General features: G+C 54.1%; 1 long non-coding RNA gene across 1 annotated transcript; it reads left to right on the forward strand.

Moving 5' to 3' along the window:
* LOC106505119 lies at nucleotides 134-4,175 on the forward strand. The gene is made up of 3 exons (XR_002336149.1): nucleotides 134-290; nucleotides 2,005-2,098; nucleotides 2,622-4,175. It is a non-coding gene; the product is annotated as an uncharacterized LOC106505119 (long non-coding RNA).

Consider the following 8,216-nt stretch of genomic DNA (forward strand, 5'->3'; position numbering starts at 1 on the left):
CCCTGTGCTCAGAGGAAGACAATGCCTGCTATGTTAATCCAGTGGCTATTATTGTTGGTCATCTCATGGGCCAGGAGCCCAGGCTGGGGCAGGACAATCAGGACGCTGACCCCTCTCGGAAGCCAGGAGAGGCCCTGCCAGGGGCAAATGGTTGGGGAGCGCTAGCTGTGCTCCGGTCCAGTGGGAGCAGAGCTGGTCGTGGGGTGTCCTCAGGAGGTACCCAAGTGCCATGGAGGGGAAGGCCCTGCCCTCTAGACCAACAGAGGTTGCTCTAATTTGGCTCCGGTCAGGTACCTTTGGGGAACCTCCAGGTGGGGAGGAAGAACAGGGTCTGGGGGTGTGCAGGTTGGGGCACAGGATTCTGGGTGAAGAGGCTGGGATGGAAAACAGAGGCGGACGCCCGCCAAGGAGCAGCTGGGGATCAGAGGAGGACTCTGGGGGCGGGGGTGAGTCTGCTGGAGTTTATTGCCTGGGTCTATCATGTTTACAATTTACAATAGACTAGATCTGTCTTACAAAATCTTTTTTTTTTTTTGTCTTTTTGTCCTTTTTTCAGACCGTACCTGCGGCATATGGAGGATCCCAGGCTAGGGATCTAATCGGAGCCATAGCCACTGGCCTACACCACAGCCACAGCAACTTGGGATCCGAGCCACGTCTGCAACCTACAACACAGCTCACGGCAACGCTGGATCCTTAACCCACTGAGGGAGGCCAGGGCTCGAACCCACAACCTCATGGTTCCTAGTTGGATTTGTTTCCGCTGTACCATGAGAGGAACTCCTGTCTTACAAAATCTTAATATGCACAAAACCAAAATGAATTTTTTGCATAGATTACCCTGCTTTGTTTTGTTTTGTTTGTCTTTTTGCCTTTTCTAGGGCCGCACCCGCAGCATGTGGAGGTTCCCAGGCTGGGGGTCTAATTGGAGTTGTAGCTGCCAGTCTACGCCACAGCCGCAGCAATGCCGGATCCGAGCCACATCTGCGACCTACACCACAGCTCACGGCAACGCTGGATCCTTAACCCACTGAGTGAGGCCAGGGATCGAACCCGCAACCTCATAGTTCTTAGTCGGATTCATTAACCACTGAGCCATGACGGGAACTCCCTACCCTGCTTTTTGAAAAGGAAAAAAACAAAGAGGTCAAGACTGACAAATAGCAGAGTGAACGATGGTCAAAACAACCCAGAAAGTAGGGGACCACACGATCCCAATCCACACGGCAAACCCTTCCCTCCAAAGGGACCAAGAGGAATCCTGGCCTCAGGGGGACTGATTCATCTTCAGCCTTCGTGGGGACCCTCGTTCCAGCCCTAGAGTCCCAACTCCGCCCACACCATCCCTCGCCCCCCGTGTTTCCGGTGTCTGGCCATCCACACCAAGGGCCCCGGGCCCGCCAGGCCCCCTGGACATGAAGGGAAGGGAAGCCTTGGCCCTCATGCCTGGGCCTCTCCAGCCTCCCCAGCTCTGTGCCCAAAGGGGCCTCACAAATAGGGCTGTTGGGCCCTGCCATCTTGGCACCTGCCCCAGCCTCCTCTCAGCTGGCCCTGGACCAGCCGATGGGCTTCAGACGGGGGGTGGGGAAAGGGAGCGTGGCGGGGCCTATGGGCCGTCACTGAGCAGTGCCCCCAGAGCAGGAAGGCAGACAGGCTGGGCCTGGTCTCTTGCCAATTTGAGCTCCTCTGCGTTGCAGACCAGAGCCTTCCCAGAGCCCCGGCTGACAGGTGTCAGCCACTGAGGGGAGGCCCTGACCCCGAACACGGCCTCCCCAGACTTAGCGCCCCTTGTCAGATACTTCCTTCCACACCCTGGGCTGGGAGCAGGAGCGACACTGGAAGCCAGTGGCCCCAGGGTGCCCTCCTGCCCCACCCCCGTGAGCCAGGTCCAGACTGCCCAGCCAAGGACTGCCCTGGCCATTTCCTGCCTTTGCCTCAATCTCTGAACCTGAACTTTAGGGGTCCCCACACACTCCGCCATCGTTTGTTCATTTCTTTTTTCAGCCACACGTGAGAGAGGCCCCACGTCCCAGGGGCTGACACAGGCCATGGTGAGCCAGGCCTGGGATCCACGGTGAGTCTGGGCCTAGGACCCATGGTGAGTCTGGGCCTGGGGATCCATGGTGAGCCGGGGCTGGGAGGGTGGTCCGGGCCCATGGACCCAGCCCCTCATACATCCTGACCCTCCCTCTCGCTCTCACGCTGGTCCCCCTCCCCAGCTGCAGACACCAAGGGGCAGAAATGATGTTTGTCCTTGTCAAAGGAACGAACCCAGTCCCAGGACAGAATCCCAGCCTGCCTGGCACCAAATCTGTGTCACCCCCCACTACCACCCTGGCATCAGTTCTGTGTGCCCAGCAACTGGTTCCACACGCCCCTCGGGCCAGCCCCCCTCTGGTGACCATGGCACAGAAAATGGCACAGCCACACCCAAGCACCAAACCAGAAACCCGGGGCCCACCCCCCCGCTATGGTCAGCTGAGCCCCAAGCTCTACCCTGCTCCTGCCCTCTCTGCTCAGGCCACCCCACCTTGCCAGCTTCATCACAGCCACTGCGGGCCCCCTTGGCTGCCTGACCATCCTCCTAAAATGAGGAGGAGGTCACTTCCCGTTTCCCCCAGCAGGGGCCTCAGGACGAAGTGCAAACCCCACAGAGGAGCCACAGCCCTTGTGACCCCCACCCCCAGCCTCCGGCCTCCACCCGCCCTCAGCTCTGGCCCCGCAATCGCAAGAGCCCGCGTCTCCCGCTCCAAGGATCTGCAGTATCTCTCCTCCTCCAGGAAGCCCGCCCTGACCACCCCGACTGCATTGGGAGCCCTGCTCCAGGCCCTGAAGTCCCCTGCGGACCTCCGTCCCTGTACTTGACCCACGGCGTGGACGCCTAGTTACTCGTCCGGAGATACCTGAATGCAGGCTCCACATCGGATCCTGTGTATTCCTCGGCGCCTCCCACAGTGCCCGACACACAGTAGGTGCTTAATCAATGCTCATGGAACAAATGAACGAACCAACAGAAACATGGAGAGGTGCTTCTGACCAAAGACAGGGCAGGACATCACCTCTCGGGGCTCAGGAGGGACCCTGTCTGTTCCTGGGGTCCTGGAATAAGGGTGGGGAGCCCACGGCCAGGGCACAAGGAAAGGGCTGGCCCAGAAGCTTCTTGTTCAAGCTCGAAGTGCCCAGGTGCCAGCTGCCTCCTCCCCCAGGGAGGTGCAGTCCCAGCCTCTCGCTGACTTTGGTATAGGTGATGAGCGGCTCTCCCCTCCAACAATGAGCTCAGATGGACACAGGAACAGCAGCTGGGCCTTTGCTCATGTGAAACTGAGCCCCTCAGAGGTCACCGTGAGCTGTGACCACACCCCCACTTCACCCCGTGTCCAGGCCGCGGCAGGAACACAGGGAGGCAGGTGCAAAGGCAGACAGAGCCCAGCCTGGGGTCCAGTGAGGGCCCGGCCCCCCACTTGCTCACTTGGCCCCACACCTCCGCCCCCTCTCCCCCCACCACTCTCAGCCCGGACCACCAGAAAACTCTAAAGAATGAGAGTTTCTTTTGGAGTTCCTACGTAGTTAAGAGAACACTAGTCTCCGTGAAAATGTGGGTTTGATCCCGGGCCTTGCTCAGGGGGTTAAGGATCCCATGTCGCTGTGGCTGTGGCACAGGATGGCAGCTGCAGCTTCCGATTGGACCCCTAGCCTGGGAACCTCCACATGATGTATATGGGCCCTAAAAAGGAAAAAAATAAAGAAGAATGCGATTTTTTTTTCTTTTTCAGCAGCCAGGGATCAAACCTACGCCACAGCAGTGTCAATGCCGAGTCCTTAACCACTACGCCACCAGGGAACTCCTATAACATTATATTTACCAAAAATATTTTATTTCTGTTATGTAGGCTTATTATATAAACCTATCTGGGCTTACATAATATGATGTAAGAAGGGCTTATAATTATGAAATAAATTAATCAATATTAAATTTTTTCCATTTCCATTTCTAAGATGGTAAATAAAAGTAATTACGGCCACCTTGCAAAAGCTTTATAGACTCCTCGGTAAAGTGTGTAAGGGGGTCCTGAGCCCCCAAAGTGTGCGAACGAGTATTCTGCTTTTAGTAAATTATTATTGTCATTATCCTGATTTATTTATTTTACCTATAACATAAAGGTTTCAAAATTATCAGTCAAAGTGAAGTATGATTTTTAATCCTGTCAAATGGCAGCCGGAAACAGGAAAAATGAAGAAATTCATTTCAGATATTAATTGGATATTAATCCAAATTATTGAGTGTGGATTGGCCATTGCTAATCTAGGAATTTTGTGGCTTTGGTGTCTCACAAAATGTCCCCGAAGTGACAAGTCAGGGAGATTTTGATAAGAAGCTGCCTGAAAGATGCGGCTTTACGTCTGTCCGTCCTTCTGGGCGACAAAACTGCACAAATTAGTTCTCAAAGCTGTAGGCGAAGTTCCGCCGATAGCCACCAGAGGGCGCTTCGGGAGCGTGAGTGTGACAGCGGTGACCCTCGGCTCTCACGTCGGCGAGGTGCTTTATGTCCCCTTTCTCCCCTTCACCCCTCCCTACCCCCGCCCCGCTGACACACAGGTGTCCCCGGTAGGGTCAGAATCCGTGGCGCCTTCCCCTCACCGGTGCCTGTCCACACAGGTGAGCGGGCTGGATCCTGGCGCTCAGGCTTAGAGAGCAGCAAACAGCCCACCTAGTAGAGACCTTGCTCTGCAGTCCTCGCGCCTCCTGGTGGCTGCTTTGACAGGGTTTTACCCTCCTTAAAGGAAGGGTCCCTGCGTCTGAAAGTCCCCCTGAGAACCTAAGAGGCTACAGGGCTTGGACCTTCCTTTGGAAACTTGAAACCCTTAACACTCACGCCCGTCATTTAGAAGTCACCCGCTTTCACACCGAGGCAGGGGAGCTCCGAGACCCTAAGAAACCCATTCAAGGGTACGCTGGGGGGGTGTTTCTGAACCAGTGTGTCCACGACTGTCCCCGAGGAGCACCTGCGGCCCCTGCTCCTCTCTGGGGTGACCCGGCGATGCTGAGACACTAGAGGGCAGTGCTGAGCAAGGCTGCAGGGGGGCCGTTCCTGTCGCCCACAAGGCAGAGGTTGAAGGAAACTCCTCCTGCTTCTGCGCTAAGGGTGTTAAGGTTCAAAAAAAAAAAAAAAAAAAAAAAACTAACTGGAGTTCCCATCGTGGCATAGTGGTTAACGAATCCGACTAGGAACTATGAGGTTGCAGGTTCCATCCCTGCCCTTGCTTAGTGGGTTAAGGATCCGTCATTGCCATGAGCTGTGGTGTAGGTCGCAGACGCGGCTCAAATCCCAAGTTGCTGTGGCTCTGGCGTAGGCCATTGGCTACATCTCCGATTGGACCCCTAGCCTGGGAACCTCCATATGCTGCAGGAGCGGCCCTAGAAAAGAAAAAAAAAAAAAAAAAGAAGATTCCAGGTGCCTCGTGGACACCAGGTGGCCAGGCTATTTCACAGCCTGAGACAAAATAGTATTCTTTCTCACCAACACCCACCTCCGTGGACAATCACCTCACAGTAGTTCAGGGGCTCCCACCTGGGGTGAGTGGCACACGCTCCACCTCTCTGTCCCCCTCTTCCCAACCTTGATAAGTGTGAGTTCTTTGTGATTCAGACTCAGATCTACACAGATGGGAAGCCTTCAGCTCCTGCTTTGTGAATATATGAAAACGCCCGAAACAATTGTAATTAACATGGAATCACATGTGTTTTACTGTTTGCTGACATAATGTGATGGGACTTTATAGAAGCTTCATGGAAGAGGTAGCCCCTGAGCTCGTTTTTTTAGGAAATACAGAGGTCATCAGGCAACCAAGGAGAAAGGACATTAGAGACCCAAGGAGGTCCCAGCAGATGCAGCGTGGAAAATGCCTGCAGGTGGGGGAAACCTAGGCAGTTTGCTCTCACTAGAGTGTGAATGACTACCCTGGGGAGAACAGGGGGAAGTGAGCTGGGAGTGGGTGCAGCCTTGTGACGAGTCACAAAGCCTGGTCTGCACACCAGGTGCCAAGGATTCTGGGCTCCTGCATTTCACAGAGATCTGTTTAGAGGGCTGTTGGAGTTTGCATCATGGCTCAGAATTAATGAACCTGTCTGGTATCCAAGAGGACATGGGTTTGATCCCTGGCCTCATTCAGCAGGTTAAGGATCCAGCATTGCTGTGGCTATGGTGTGAGCTGGCAGCGGCTGCTCGGATTTAGCCCCTAGCCTGGGAACTTCCATATACGGCAGGTGCAGCCCTAAAAAGGCAATAAAATAAAATTAAATTAAATTAAATTAAAATAAAATAAAATAGAAAGGGCTATAAACCAGGGTAATGCAGGAAGACGTAAATTTTTTTTTCCCACACCCGTGGCACACAGAAATTCCCGGACCGGGGATTGAACCTGTGCCACAGCAGTGACCCGAGCCACAGCAGAGACATCACTGGGCCCTTAACCCGCTGGGCCTCCAGGGCATCCAGGAAGATGTGAGTTTTTAAAAGTTCATGCAGCTTGCAGAATAAAAGCTGGATCAGAGGGTGGGAGAATTGGAGAGCAAGGGATTGGTTCAGAGGCCAGAACAAAATGACAATAAATAAATAAAGCAAAATTTACACATAAATAATATAAACAACAACAACAACATAAGAAGAAGAAGGAGTGACTGCTGAGGAGGACCTGAAATCAGGCAGTGGCAGTGGCCTGGAGCAGAGGAGACGTCAATGGAAGAAAAACACACAGCCTGCGAGTTGGGAGTTATGTGTTATTTGGGGACCTTACTGAAAACTACAGTCCTGACACATCCTCTCAGCAGCTCGGAGGAACTGTTTCAGAGAAGTAGGTGGGGGTCAGAATGTACAGGAATTTATGGAGTTCCCGTCATGGAGCAGTGGTTAACGAATCCGACTAGGAACCACGAGGTTGCGGGTTTGATCCCTGGCCTTGCTCAGTGGATTAAGGATCTGGCGTTGCTGTGAGCTGTGGTGTAGGTCACAGACGTGGCTCGGATCCCGCGTTGCTGTGGCTCTGGTATAGGCCAGTGGCTATAGCTCCAATTAGACCCCTAGCCTGGGAACCTCCATATGCCCCGGGAGCGGCCCAAGAAACGGCAAAAAGACAAAAAAAAAAAAAAAAAAAAAAAAGGAATGTACAGGTATTTTCATGGAAAAAAAAGCAAACTAGTAGTTAAACGTCCAAAGTGTGTCCTGCTGGTCACAAAAAAGCAGATACCTCCCGTTAATGATTTTAGTGCTTTTTATGTACGTAACAATGCAAGCATCTGGGCTCACTGAAATTATTCCTCAGATAGGCGTCTTCACCACCTAGGGCCAGTATCCTGTTTTCCTCCTTCCTGAGTCCCCTCAGGGCGCATCAGTGGCTTCAGCAGCCATTGGCTTCAGGGAGGAAATATTTGCTCATCGTAGGCAATATTCGCTGATTTGTCCATAAGGCAGAACCAACAGGCAATTGTGAGGCCATCTCCATACCTGCGGACTGAGTGGAGCGTGTTGGAGTGTGGGGCAGCAGCAGAGGCACTGAAGGAAAGAATCTAGAATGATCCTCCGTCTTCGCCGACGGGGCGGGCGTGGCACATACTTTGAAAGTAGAGGCGTGGTGCAGGGGGAAGAGCTGGTGTGGGATGAAGCTGCTGAGTTCCGAGCTGAGTAGATGGAACCTAGATGCTCAGGGGACAGACCAGTGGCAGCTGGGGGGGCTGGCTGTCCTGGGGGGGCTGGCTGTCCTGGTGCAGCGCTCGGGAGGACACAGTGCCTGGAAGGGCAGACTGGGACCCACCAGTCAATGGCAGGAGTGGCAAGGATAGCTGGGTGTGGGGTCCGGAGGAAAGGGGGGAGAGTTCCCTGGTGGCTCATCAGGTTAAGGACCTGGTGTCACTGCAGCAGCTCAGGTGGCTGCTGTGGCTCAGGTTTGATCCCTGGCCCAGGAAATTTCGCCTGCCGAGGGTGCAGCCAAAGAAGAAGAAGGAGAAAAGGGGGAGGGGAAGGAAGGATTCAGAGGAGGAGAGAAAGAGCACAGCGGGAGAGCCAGAGGAAGAGAAGACAGGGTCCTGGGAGAAGGGGACCGGCAGAGTCAATGACACCAGGCAGTAGGCACAGCAGGGGACTCAGGCATGCCACTGAGAGCAAGAGGCCTGAGGAAGGTTCCCAGATGGAGGGGACAGACATACCATCCCCCACATTTGC

The sequence above is a fragment of the Sus scrofa genome, chromosome 10, assembly GCF_000003025.6.
Source record: "Sus scrofa isolate TJ Tabasco breed Duroc chromosome 10, Sscrofa11.1, whole genome shotgun sequence".
NCBI lineage: Eukaryota > Metazoa > Chordata > Mammalia > Artiodactyla > Suidae > Sus > Sus scrofa.